Source organism: Phascolarctos cinereus, unplaced genomic scaffold (assembly GCF_003287225.1).
Source record: "Phascolarctos cinereus isolate Bilbo 61053 unplaced genomic scaffold, phaCin_HiC Scaffold_3;HRSCAF=262, whole genome shotgun sequence".
In the NCBI taxonomy this organism is placed as follows: domain Eukaryota; kingdom Metazoa; phylum Chordata; class Mammalia; order Diprotodontia; family Phascolarctidae; genus Phascolarctos; species Phascolarctos cinereus.
Window position 1 is genome coordinate 209,406,580 of NW_027555736.1, and position 14,876 is coordinate 209,421,455.

Sequence of the window (14,876 nt, forward strand, 5' to 3'; positions counted from 1 at the left end):
GGTAGTGAGCTGTGTTTTGGGTGTGTTGAGCCTCAGATGTCCATAGGATATATAGGTGGAGATGCTAAGCAGGAAATTGGAAATGTAGGATCAGGCATTGGGCAGAGATGAGGGATGGTGATGTAGAGTTGGGGGGCATCTGTCTAGAACTGCTAAGTGAACCCATGGGAGTGGATAAGATCATAGACAGTAGAAAGAAAAGAGGATTCAGAATGGAGTCTTGGGAGTGTACAAATACAGCTAGAAGGGAGAATATGGATGAGATCCTGACCCTATTTTTCAGATTACTCAATGCTCTTTGCTTAGTGAACATTATTATGGTAGGTCAGTCTAATTACAGAGCTGTTTTATTCACTTAGAAGTAATTGTTTTCTTGGTGCCTTATTATTATTGGTACCTTTTGTCTTTTGCCGTCAGGAGATCTTGTCGCAGAATCAAACAATTAGAAATGGAATCAATTCCCTTAAAACTTAGCTCATTCCCTTCATTTTATAGAACAGGAAGCTGAGGCCACAATGAAGTAAATTCTTTGCTCAACTTCTTGATAGAGGTCGGTAGTTGGGTTAAAAATGTAACCCGTCTCTGATGTCTGGTCAGTTGTTTGTTGGGACACCACACTATCACCTCCGTTCAAGTTTTCCTTAAGTCCTCTCATGGGCCAAGATTATATGTGACTTAAATTTGGAGTAGGTTATAAAGACTTTTCTAAGGGTATTTTTATGCCCCTTTTTTGAATTGTTGATTGTATTGACTTTTTGTTAATGAATCATGTAGTGTGAAAAATCTGTGACTTGTGATTTTTCAAAACGTGACAGACCCATCAGATTTGTCTGATACATTATTAACCTTTTAAGATGCCCATGCTATTACTTAATTTTCCGAGTTGGTAGGTGCTATTGTGCATTAACTAATTAGCATTACATTCCTTAAAAAAAAAAACCACTCAAGTATTTCATGACCCTAGCAGAGTATCTGATCCTGCTTGTTGGTAGAGTTGAGATAGGGAGAAAATTTAACTTGTTCCAGAAGCAGAGATAAGTGTATCTTGAGGACACTTAATAAGATTTTTACTTAACTAAGTGCCTACCCTGATTAACTCTAGATTCATTATCTTTGGTTCGTAAGCTTGTTTTGAAGGTATTTTCTTCTGCTTTACACATCATGGATTGATTCTGGGAAGTTTTGTTTTCTTGAATAATAATATCATTTTATGGCATTCTTTACTTTCTCAAAGCTTTTTCCATCAATTGGCCTCATTTTCCGGTGGTCACATCTCTTTTGGATTGATGAGTAAAGATATGAAGAAGTTCATTCTAAGACAGTGAGGTTGTCCTAGGGAAACCATTGAAGTAGACCACAAGAGAGCAGGGTTCTAGTTCTGTCTCTAAAACTTGACCAGACCCTGGTGACTTGACTTGCATGATCTTAAAATATCCCTAGGGATGAGTAACAGAAATGGAGCCTTCAGATCAATTTTTTTCCTTTTCTTTTCTTGTTTGTGTTTTTTTTTTTGACTAGGCAGTGGGGGTAAGTGACTTGCCCAACGTCACACAGCTGCCCCTTCAGATCAATTTTAAAAGACATATTTACTGTGGGGCAGGGGAGAGGGATGGAGCTCTACAATAGCACGTGTGTAGGAGAGGAGACAGAGAGGCTCAAAGCCATAAGAGCTTTGTTTAGGCATAATATTCTAGAGAAAACAAGATAGAGATGCTTTGAGAGAGGAGCTGACCCAGGATTTGGGTCCTTTAGTTTCAGTAAAATGTGAAAAAGAATCAGGCCATCTGGTAGCTTCCTATCTTAACTAATTATCATTAACTATGTACTAAGCTTAGTCTCTTCTACCTGCTGAAGGGGAGAACAATTGCTGTCTGTAATTTCTGAATTTCAGAGCAAATTCAGAGAGCAATTATTTTCTGGGGTCTTGGTTTCTTTAGGGGTAAAGATGATAGGGTAAAACTAGGTGATCTCCAGAGTTCCTTCAGTGATTCAAAGGGTTTTTGCTTTAAGAGGCTGCTAGGGTTCCTTTGGAGTTTCCCTCATACCATGCAGCCTCTTAAGTGACAGGTCAAGATTAATTGGTTTAGAGCTGGAGGGGACCTCTGAGGTGTGAGTAAAAAAAACCTCTCCTCATTTCCCATGAAATATATACATAGAAGAAAAATAGATTGGAGGGGGAGAGAGAAAACAAACAGGAACAATTGGTTACTTTTATTCATGCAAATCACTTTTTTAACATTGTAAATAATTTGGAGGTTATGGTTTCACATATTTAAAATGTTGTTCATGTTGATGACTACTAACATTTTTTAAAAATGAGATTTTTTTAAAAAAATCATCTCACTCTCCTGGGAGTTTCTTGCTTAATCAGTGGGTTTTAGGAATAAAGATAACAGACTAGGGGGCAGCTCAGTGGCGCAGAGGATAGAGTACCAGCGCTGGAGTCAGGAGGACCTGAGTTCAAATTTGGCCTCAGACACTTGATACTTACTTAACCCCATTGCCTAGCCAAAAACAAAAACAACAAAACAAAGACAACAGACTTTCTTTTCGGTATGATAACAACTCTCCAGGGAAACTTGAGGTATTCCTGTTCCAATCATCATTCTGGAGTTGCCTCCTTCACTGGAATCTTCAGGCACACCAGTCTTAGAATGGTATATTTTCCATTGTTCTGTATACTATACATATTACTTAAACTGTCTTCTTCGTTAGAAAGCAAGCAGTGAGTAGCCAGGTATGTATTTGGTAGTATGTTTGTTTGTTACCGAGTAATTTCAATCAAGTCTGACTGTGACCCCATTTGGGATTTTCTTGGAAGAGACACTGGAGTGGGTTTCCATTTCCTTTTCCAGCTCATTTTACAGATGAAGAAACTGAGGCCAACAGGCTTAAGACTTGCCCAGGATCACGTGAACAGCTAGTAAGTGTCTGAGGCCAGATTTGAACTCAGGTCCTCTTGACTCCAGACTGTGGGACTCTGCCCTCTGTGCCACCTAGCTGATCAGAGTATGCTTGTACCACCCACCTATGCCGACTCTTCATTTCTCTTCTTTGCCTAATCCTCAACATTTATCCAAACATACACCTCTATTTCCCAGTGTGTACAGCTGCTGCAGTCTCTGCCTCTTACAATTTTGCCTGGGTGTCTTGTCAGTTTCTCTTCTGTTTATTCACAATCAAGTTAATCTTTCCTCCAGTGCCCAGTCCACTAGACTCTTGCTTTTTTGTATGCTAAGGAATGGAATCCTTGTGCTCTCACCAAAGAAATTTAACAATTGAAATAAGGAAAGGAGCTTGTTGAAAGGCAGTTTTCCTTAGAAATCCTTTGAAGAAGGGGGTTATATGGCCAGATCCTCATCAGTAGAAGCAATAACAGCAATATAAATAGTCTATCCCTTGATGCTTTATAAAGCATTTTGCATACAGTCATCTCTTTGAGCTTCACAAAGAAGTTAGACATAGTGTTGCTATAGAAGACCTGGATTTGACTCCCAACTCTTCTTGCTGCCTCCATGAACTTTATCAAATCATTTGATTTGGGGCTTTAGTTCTTCCTCTTTAAAATGTGGGGTGGGACTAGAGCAAAAAGCTTTTTTTTTTTTTTAAGAGCAAAGGTTCTTAATTTGGTGTCCATGCCCTCCAAGAAGTCTGTGAACTTGAATGAGAATAAAGTACAACTTTATGTCAGTATAATTTGTTTCCTTTGGAATGTTAATATATTTTACTTTAGACATTTAAAAGCATTATTCTGAGAAGGTGTCTGTGGCCTTCACCAGATCTCTGCGGGGTCCATGACACAGAACAGATTAAGAACCCTTGAACAGAATAATTTATAAAAAGTTCCCTTTCAGCTGTAAATACCATGATCTTCATTTTGGAAACAAGGAAACCGGGTCTCACAAAAGTGAAATGACTTGCCCAAATCACGAGTCTTTTAGATGACAGATCATGAACTTGAACCTAGATCATACAACTCCAGCTCTTTGCCACAGCCTGTGCTTTGCCCATTAAATATGGGCAAATATAAAAATCACATAATCATGGAATGTTGGAGTTAGAAGGTGCCTTATGCCTGATATCATGTAAAGAAGACATAGTTATTCTCTGGTGGATTTAACCTCCTGACTTCTTTTTTAGTTTAGAAAAAGGATTTCAGTGTTTTGATGAACAGCTTCAGAATGTGGTTTTGCTCTTTTGGGCAATGATTGCTTTGAAATTACTGTATTAATGGTGGACAAGGGTAATGACATGTAATTCCAGAAAATGTGTTACTCAATTTATGACAAGTTTTTCTTGCAGCTGTTGGGGCAGGCCATGGATACCACCATTTCAGAGAATGCTTGTGGTCTTTGAACTTCTGCCTGTTTTATGCAGAAGAGGAAAGAAATTTTAGCAAAGAGCAGTCCAATTACATGTTCGGTACCTTGCTTTTATTACCCCTAGCTATTTGTGGACCAATAGGGTGGTTTTTGAACTCATATTTTCAAAAGTTAATTTTTGCTTACATTTTTAAAATAAGTTTTTACTGGTGGCTTTTTAAAAATAGCACCATAAATTTCCCCAGTATTCCTCCCCCTTCCAGAGAGTCATCCCATATAAAAAACAGTGTATTTTTTTTGTTTTAAAATAGTATTTTGTTTTTCCAATTATATGTAAAGACAATTTTTAACATTCATTTTTACAAAAATTTTTTCTTTCTCCCTCCCATCCCTTCTTCTAAAGTATATGAAGTTGGGGGTGGCAGCTAGATGGAGCAGTGGATGGAGCACCAGCACTGGAGTCAGGATGACCTGAATTCAGATCCAGCCTCAGGCACTTACTAGCCATGTGACCCTAGGTGATAACTCTGATTGCCTCTTAAAAACAAAAAAACCCCAAAAAATAAAGCATATGAAGGGTAGCTTGGTGGCATCCACAGGAGAGGAGGTGACAGGTGAAATACATTGGGAGATGATGAAGGCCAATAATTGGCAACCAGTTTGGGACTCAAGACCATGTACTATGTTTCTTGTGTATAGTAGTCATTTACTTTCTTACATTTGTTGAGGCAAAGCTGCATAGTTGATATCGATCTAGTCTTGGAGCCAAGATGATCCGAGTTTGAGGCCTGCCGCTGACACATACTGGCTGTGGAAGCCTGAGCAAATCCCTTATCTCCTCAATGCCCCAAGCTACTCTCTGACATCATGCAGTTGCAGGGAAGGGGCTGACCTGCCTTGGTAGAAGGAGTTTCCTTATCTGAGTGTTCGCTATAGCAGTGAAGTCACAGGTCCCTGCCCTCATCCTCTGTGGTCTTGGCATCTTCCCTCCAGACTGTCACCAGCCATTCACCCTACTTGTCCTGTTCGTTCATTGTTCTGTTTTGTCTCCTGCCTTGTGGGCAGGGCCCATTTTTTGCCTTTCTTTGTATCTCTAGCCTTTAGCACAGTGCCTGGCACGTAGTAGGCATTTAATAAATGCTTGCTGACTTGTCTTATTTGTTGATTATCCTTATTCTGTTGGATTTCTTAAGAGAAAGGGAGTATTATGGTGAACAAGTGGTTAAACTAGGTATGGGCTGGCATGAGCAGAGACTGGTTGCGTCCCCTCTATGATATTTACAGTAACTTCATTAACTTTAAGAATGTAACACTCCAAATATATTGTATCAAGGATTCAGGAAAAGAAATGACAGATGGAAAAGTTAGGTAGTCCTTGGTCCTTGGTGCTGGTATGTGAAATTAGCCAGGTGCTACAGGAAGAAGATGGGTATAAAAAAACAAACCACAATGCCGAATCAGCAGAAGATAGGTCGAGATAACCAGAAGCTAAATTGAGGCAGTGATAGGTCAGCATAGTAGCACTGTTACTAGGACCATAGAGGATCATCTTCCTTCCAAGCTTGGATTTGAATGGGTCCAGTGCAAAACAATGCAAATTATAACATATGACAACCCAAAAAGGACATGTAGCTCTGACATTTGTCACTTAAATGTGACAGAGCTGCATGTGCTTTCTTGATTGCCCTATGACATTTTGGGTTGTCTGAGTGACAGTTGAGTCACACCTTCTAGTTTTGGCTTTGGTTCCTCATCAAATATGAGGTGCAGCATCCAGAGAGGAAGCTGGACTCAAGTCATAAATACACAGTGATTTTGGCCCCCATAGTTCCAACTAAAGTCATCAGAAGTTGGCCACCAAAGGGTGATCATTTTGGTTCCAGCTAAGCAGAATTAATATAGTAACTGGATAATTCTTTTACATTACTTGATGACCCCATCCACAATGGAAGGTGGAGACAGGGAGAAACATCTTGGCTGTCAGGAGAATTCCTGATTGGCACCTGGTTTCAATGAAGTCTACAGTTTCTAGGAAGAGTCTGAGAACTGTAGGAACTGGAGAACATAGAATGTTAGAGCTGAGCCGTGATACAGAGGATGGACCTTAATACATACAATGTTTGAATTGAAAAGAACCTCAGAGACTACCTGGGCCCAAGATTCCTAACCTGGGCTCTGTGAACTTTTTCTGTTTTTTTAAAAAATATTTTACTATTAGTATTTCAATATAATTGGTTTCCTTTGTAATTCTTTGTATTACTTTGTGCATTTAAAAACATTCTTTTGAGAAAGGGTCCATAGGCTTCACCAGACTGCCCAAGGGGTCCAGGACATAAACAAGATTAAGAACCCCTGATTTAGGCCAACATTATGATTTGACAGAAAAGGAAACTGAGGCCTGTGTAAAGTCACATAAGAAGTTAGAGGCAGAGCTGGGAATTCAACACAGGTCTCTTGACTCCCAGATTGGTGCTCTTTCTACTCTCCCCATGTAGTATGTTCAAGGCACTTCAAATATAAATGGCAAAGAGGTCCCTAGACTGAACAGGAGATGCAGAAGTAGCCAGCGCTTAGGACCTAGTCAGCACTGGGGTTGGTTCATATCAGTATTGCTCAGGGCATGATGCTACTGTACAATACTGAAAACAAATCTTCTCCCAGGTGGTTGTCCAACTCTCAGTTGGACAGTTCCATCATCAGGATTCACTAGTTCTTGTGCAGGTCATCTGGTCCAAATGATCCAGGCAGTAGTTCATGGACCATCCTAACTTCATATGTGCCATCTACTTTTGTCATGTAGACATACCAGTGTTTTCCAGACTCTCTCATCACTTGTCTACAGGCTCCACATGATGCTATAAAGTCATTCTTCAAATCACTGGTAATAGCAATGGCCTGGAACTCTTTGTGTCCTTCTGAGATGGCCTTTTGAATAGCAGTGAGTTCTGCTTAGGTGCCTACGGGGTAGGAATTATTTTCTGTGTTGCATCCTGAAAAAATCTTCCTGTCCAAAGTCAGGAGAGCTGCCCCCACTGGGAAGTTACTGTAGGGACAGTAGGCAAACTCCTTGGCTTCTTGGCCCTTGCACACGAGCTGCTCAATCTGAACTGGATCTAAAGGCCCCAGGGTGCTTGGGCGCAGGGCCCCAACTAGTGCTTAAGCCATGGCTTTGCCTCTGAGGAGCTCTTCTATCAGGTCAGCAGTAGGCAGAGAGCAGGCAGGCAAGTAAACAATATATTTTTAAAGACAAAAAATGAGCATAACTGATCAATACATTGAAAAAGTCTGAAAATATGTATAGGGTACAAAACTTATGAACCTCTGACCTCTGCCATGGGATGGGGTTGGCAAAGTTGGCAATCTGGAGCTTGGGGGTTAGGGTAAGGGGGAGTCCTCTCATGTCTGTTCTTTTGGGCCATGCTTGTTCTTTATAATTTTGTAGCATTTACTTTTTTATTTTTTAGGTGGTTCTTTCTGTTTATATTGTTGTGGTCATGTACGTTGTTTTAAAAATTCGTTTTTATTAACTGCTGTTAGTATTTTAGCCATCAAAGAAATACATTTCATTCTATTTCCTGGCCACAGTAGCTTGTTAATATAGAAGTATTCTACAGAGAAATGTAAACTTACTCCAGAAGCAGAAACTTACACATTCTTAATGTGTACAGGTTGTGGTTTCATATTGTACACATATTGTACATTTTGCTTTTCCAAGCAGAAGGGAATGGGAATGAGTTTTTGTCTATTCCAGAAAATGTAATCATGAAAGTAACCTCTAGTTTCTTGAAATCATAAAACTTCACAGCTCTGAGAATCTTAGAGAAAGGATCTAAGAAATCATCTATCTCTTGATTTTTCAAAAGTGAGTGGAACTGAGTCCCACAGAGGAGTGACTTAAGCTGGTTAATGGCTACAATGGGAGGGAAACTCAGATCTCTTGGCTCCTAGAATCAAAACTGAACCCAGTTGTATTGGTAAGGATACCTAACTTCTTAGCACTAATTCTTTTACTCTACATACAAAGTAAATTGTATTGCGTAGAAATACTGTTTGTATCTGATGTGGCTTCAGATTGATAGACCTGAAATAGACTGAACCTCTTCCCTACCCCTACCCTCACATCCCTAACATGTTTTCTCTTAATACATCTGTGTTGGTTTTTTTTGAATTTAGGTGAGAGTTTTTATGCTGGTTAATTGATTCACTCATATGTATAATATTAGTGCCACAATTTAGGAATATTAAGTGTCTTTTTAATTTTTTTTTTAACTCAATCAATAAATAAGCACTTATTATGTTCCATACGCTGTATTAAGTGCTAGCAGGAGAGGTGATACTGCCTGCCTTCTAGGGACTCACATTCTAATAGAGAAGACTGCATGCAACTATATACATGCAAGATATATACGTTGTAAATGAGAGGTAATCCTTGAAGGAAGACAGTGGAAGAGGGGAAGGGTGGAAAAGGCCCTTTAAAGAAGATGGCCTTTAGTCTGAGTTTTAGGAGAAGCCTGCAGGCTGAGAAAAGAGGGAGGACCTTCCAGGCATAGGGGACGGCCAGTAAAATGACATAGAATTGGAGTTGGAAGATGTCATGTTGGTGTCCAGTGTCACTAGGTGATTGAGCATCAGGAAAGGAGCAAAGTATAAGAAGCCTGGAAAGGCAGGAAGGGGCCAGATTGCAAAGGGCTTTAAAAGACTGAGGAAGTTACATTTGATCCTGGAGGTAATAGGGAGCCACTGGAGTTTATTGAGTAGGGAAGTGACTTGATCAGACTGGTGCTTGAGAAAGATGACCTTGGCAATCGTTGAATGGAGGGTGAAGTGGAGCAGGAAGAGACTTGATGCTACTCAGAGAGTGGAAGTGGCAGAAACAAAGCTTGAAGGCCACTTGCTGCCTTATTCCTTAGTAAGTTATTGTTTAGATACTTCCTAGTTTGCTCTTGTTCGGGAATGGTAATCACTGATGATTTATATACCAGTCTTAAAACAAACTGAGAACCTTAGCAGAAAACAGCCCTTGACATTCATGCCTTGGAAGAAAACTGGCCACACTAGAGTATGCATGGTTTATTTTCTCCCCTCCAACCTCCCCCAGCCTTTTTTTATAGTTGTGAATGAAAAAGATCACAGATCTTGAGTACTTGACGCCGGTAAAGTGGTAGCTTATGTAGCACATGCTGTCTTTACTACACAAATAGTCTGACAGCACAGTGGCATGAATCAACTGCTCTTAATTCTGGGACGGTTGATGTTTGGGATGGGTTTAAACTTTTCCCTTTATTAAAAACCATTTGTACTAAGAACTAGGGTGGATGTTTTCTTTTTTCTTTTTTGTGAAATTTGATGGGTTTTTTTGGCTCCAAGAGTTCTTTTTAGGAATGTATACACATGTAAACATATGTATACACACGTACATATATATATATATACACACACACACACACACGCACACACAGATGTATATACATATATATGCACATATTAAATACATATGCTTCTCTGATTCCTCCATTTATCATAAGATCATAAATCTTAGATACAGAGCTGGAAAGAATTGTAGATGCCATATCATTCAACTCCCTCATTTAATAGTTGAGGTTTTCTTAATTTTTTTTCTTCCCTTCTTTTACCTGCTTTTGCCCTTCCCCCCTCAGGTTAAGCCCTTGTGACATGTTTTAAAAGAAAAAGAGAGGATTTTCTGTTTGATCTTAGAGTTCACAGGGAGCCTCTAGACGTTATTGAGGAGGGTGTGACATGGGCAGAGTTGCACTTTAGGAAGTTATTTAGATTGTTCTTATTTACTCTGTTGTTTGTTCTCATTCTTCTCTCCAATTAATAAAAATCAGTGAAACCAAGACTTTTCCCCCCATATTTGCTTCAGAAATTAAGATAGTCATCCCAGATAACTTGCTGGTGATTTAAACATTTTACTTAGGAAATGGAGCCTATGAATCAAATCACTGGGGGAGTGTTTGCAGCGTGGAAGTTATTAGTTTAATTTATATGTTTTTTTAGATTTAATTATTTTGTTCAATTATACATAAAAGTTATTGCTTTTAGGTGATTGAGGTGTGTGCTTCTAACTTTTACTGCTTGCTTAGATTTTGAACTTTTGAAGAAGCAATTGGCATTGTTTTTGTGGGATTGGAATGATATCTCAGCATTCGGGTATAGGAGATTACATTTTAAATATGAAACCAGTTAGTCCTTGATTCTGGAGAAAGTACTTGGTGGTCTGAGTCCCAGATTTGCAATATGGTGAACTACCTGCATCGACTCATATCTAGGATGCAGGAATTGGATGGGCTTTGGGGAGTTGGGAGGGGAAGGAGAATAGTATTGCTGCCAAATATTTTACCATGTAGGCCATGAACCATGTATGGAGAAAGGTGGGTTTTCAGAGAAGGCTATGTCTTGGTACAAGTATCACCCCTTTTAAGAAGCCTTCCCTGGTAGCTGGGTAAAGTAGAAAGAGCTTTGCATTGACTGTGGATATAGGGAACCTGAGTTTGAATCTGACCTCTGATGACGACTTTTGTTAATGTTGGCAAAGTCATTTGACCTGCCTGGGCCTCTTTAAAGTGAAGGAGTTGAACAAAAATGCCCCTAAGATCTGTAATTCTATATGGATTTAGCTATGAATATTCTCTCTTATGAAATTATGCATACGTTCATACATATACACGTACATACATATTTGTGTGTGTGTGTGTGTGTGTGTGTGTACACATGTTTACACATTGGTTCCTTTGGTAGAATGTAAGATCCCTGAGGGTAGGGACAGTTTTTCATTTTGTTATTTGTACTTCCAGTGCCTTTGTGTTTTGTGGTTAGTAGGTACTTAATAAATGCTCATTGAATGAAATTAAAAACCAAACAACAAAACAAACAGGAAGTTCCAGTTAACCTTTATAGAACCAGCCCATAGCTTTTTCTTCTCATCCCCCCCATGTCCCTAGTCATCAAAACAAACTAGGTATTGCTCTTTTCTGGGCACCTATGCTGGGAGCAATATCCTGACTGCTGTCATTCCCCCCTCCCCCCCGCGACACACCCACCCTCTTTTGAAAGTTAGGGTAGTTTTCCTTAAAATGTATTGGAATTGTCCTTGAGATTTGATTAGCTCTAGGGACTAAGACTTGGGCCATTGTTCTGACTTCCTGATCACCTGGGTACAAAATAGGACAAGAGGACCTGAAACTCCTTCATGAGGATTCATTTTGTTGACCAGCAGCATGAACAGTGCCGTAAAGTTGTGCTCAACTGAATTAGTGCTTTATCCTGGTTGGACATCCTTTCCTTGCCCTGAACATTCTTACCCTACTATGGCTAGGTAAACCTCCTTTTGTTAATTGATAGTTGGATTACAAGTGTCTCGTTTTGTTCCAGTATTGGACCTAAATTGCTGGGGACCCACATGAGTCAGACCCAGCATATTACAATACCCCAAATGACTTTTCTCTTCTCACTCATGATTATTTTGTTCATTTTAACTTGTGTAAGATTTATAAAAATTCAAAGAGAAGGAATGTCTTCCACAATGTATGTAATTCTGTCTCAATTCTAGACAACTTCCCTCTCTTCCAATTCCCCCAGACACTTGTGATATCAGTTGTGTCATGTCATAAGCTGGACAAAGATTACTTCCCCATACTTGTCTGGTTGAACAAAGTGTTTGTGTCTAACATGACCTTCATAAAAAAAATACTTGGTTAAAATGTCCAGTAACGAGGTATAGCTGTCCTTGGTGCTGAATGTTTAGGCACCTTTATTAGGACTATTCCAACAACTTAACCGTTTGGAGGCAGCTGTTGCAGAATGGAAATATTATTGGATTTGGAGTCATAAGATAAGAGTTCTAATATTGGCTCTGCTACTTACTAGCAGTGCCACTTTGGGCAAAACACTTAGCATCTCTGTGAAATGGGTATAGTACTTGACACTATAGTTGTGAGGAAGCAGCTTTGTAAGCTCTAAGGTAGTGTAGAAATGTGAGTTGTTTTTAAGGTGAGACTTGTTAAAAATGACAATATTGAGCACTGGTCTTTGGGTTGTAAAATGTCATATTTATCATTCTGAAAAAGAAGTTAAACTTTCAATCAAGATTGACTTTTGATGGTAAGGATCTCTCCACTAATACTAATACTAAGAATGGTCTGGAAAATAGGCACCCAAAGTAAGCAGTGAAATTGTTCAGTTGTTTGTGTTATAAGAAGTTTTCATGAGGTCCTTCTATCCCTCCACCCCCACCCTGATAGGGATTGTTTTTCCCAATATTCAGTTGATCTCAAGAGACCTCCCTGCCAAAAAAAAGTTATTGAACCTTTCTATAACCCTCTCCTAAAATTCAAGGTAGCTAATATTAGATTCAAAACTGCCTTCACTTCTTGTTGAAAGGACCGATGGCTGAACATATACCTATCCTTTTAAAATGTAATGGAAGAACAATGAACTCCCTTTTTTAAATGATGGGGAAGGGAACTTTGAAAAGAAACGGCAGTTGGCTACTATTTACGCTCTCTGTGTGAATTCCACTGTCTTTGGACTTTGGAAGTTGAGGGGCAAGAACACATGAACAGGTTCTTAATGATCCCCCATCTTTCCTGTCATGAAATGCCTTTCCTGTGTTAGAAATGGAATTGAGAGTCACTTGTAACCTGGAAGCTTTTTCTGATGGTTTAATTGTGGAACTGGATTCACTTGCTTACTACGAAGTTTCACTCTACTAATGTTCTTTTTCCCACCTCTTTCAAAAATAAAGGCATACTCAATAAATACAATTCTCTACTATCCAATGTAATATGATATTGCTTGTCGGTTTGGGGAGAAAACAAATTGCTTGCTCTGTGAATTGGGATTTCCTCTCTTTAAAATCAGCTTAGAGCAAATCCCTAGACATAACATCCTGATTGAAAAATGCATTAGAGGATCCCATTGCTATGTTATTTTCTTAAAGTAACAGTTTTTCTTTTTATAAGAGATGATTATAACCAGAATGTATGTTATTTTAAATATTACATTTGTGATTTTCTTTTGAAATATTACCACTCTGCATAACTCAAAATGGTTTTTTTAAAAACATATTGGTTATCACAGACTCCTAGGGTTGGAAAGGACCTTAGAGGTCATATTTCAACTTTCACTCAAAGCAGGAATCCTCTCTTGCAGCATCCCTGACAGTTGGTCATCCACCATCGACTGACTATTTCCAGTAATGGACACTACCATATAAGGCAGTCCATTACAGTTTTGTACAATGCTAATTCAAAATCTGTCTTTATGGAGGCAAATCCCAGTTGTCTGTACCTTCCACATGTTGGTCCTAGTTCTTTTCTTTGATGTTTTATTAATTCATATATCCAACAATTTTAAATTGCTTTCTACTTATAATGTGTTGTGTTTCAGTGCTTCAAGTGACAGAGCCCCTGCCCTCAACAAGTCTATAGTCTAATATTAAGGGCATAAAGTAGTATGTAAGAACTCTTTTATATCCAAAATGTCCTAAATACCAAAGATAGGCACCAAGTACCTGAAGATTCATAGGAGAGGGAGTTCACATCTGATTGGGAGGATGAGAGGATACTCATTTTGTGCCGGGACTTGAAGGATGGCTAGGCTTTTGAGAAAGAAAATGATGACTGGGAGTAGGATGCTTAAAGTGAAAGGAACCCCATCAATAATGTTATGAATATTTAGCGCTTGTTATCCAACAAGCACTGTAGTTGAGTTTCTGCTAGTAGCAAATGTTACTTTCCCGTAACTGTCCTTCACCCACAACAGAAGAGTTTAAACAAAACCATTGAAAACATTGACTGTACTTGGTGCCTTGGTGTCAGTCCACCACTTTTTTCCCAGAGAGGAGTCCAGATTAAGTTCATAGCCCTACAAACATCTGTAATACATGTATCAAGTTAGTCATCAAGTCGTGTCAATTTGTCCCCCTTTTGGAATGTCTTTTCTGCTATCTTTTCTTTCCTATTCCTGTTGCTACCACAAGAATAAGAATAATAGTAACAAACATTTGTTTAACATTTTAAGGTTTGCAAAGTGCTTTACATATATTCTCAGTTAATTCTCACCACAACACTGAGGTGATATTATTATCCTCAGTTTGCAGATGAGGAAACTGAGGCTGAAGTTAAGTGACATGCCCAGAGTGACACAGCTAGTTAAGTGTCTGAGCTAGAATTCACAATTAGATCTTCCTGACCCCAAATCCAGCATATTGTCTGTTGTACTAAATTGTCTTCTAATTCAAGCCTGCATAATTTTGTGTGTAATTTACTGTAACATGCTATCAAATTATAAGCTTTTTGAAGGTAGGGATTGCCTTTCTTATTTGTATCTCCAGTCACTTAACAAAGTGTCTAGAACTTAGTAGGTGCTTAATGAATGTTTATTGACCAGTGACTATTGACAGTCTTGCACTTGGTCTCCTAGACTTGTCCTTCTTGAGTGCATCCAGCATACCACTTCCAGAAAATAGTCTTCCATAAAAATCATTTTCATTGCATTAATCCCCTAAAAGAATCCTTCAGTGATGCTGCTTAT

At 39.0% G+C, this 14,876-nt stretch overlaps 1 protein-coding gene and 1 pseudogene across 6 annotated transcripts in view; one reads left to right on the forward strand and one right to left on the reverse strand.

The window, feature by feature from the left end:
- The window catches only part of FOXN3 (forkhead box N3), a 504,847-nt gene that overhangs the window by 233,203 nt on the left and 256,768 nt on the right, over positions 1 to 14,876 (forward strand). The window lies entirely within an intron of this gene.
- On the reverse strand, positions 6,991 to 7,544 carry LOC144456226 (cytidine deaminase pseudogene; annotated as a pseudogene).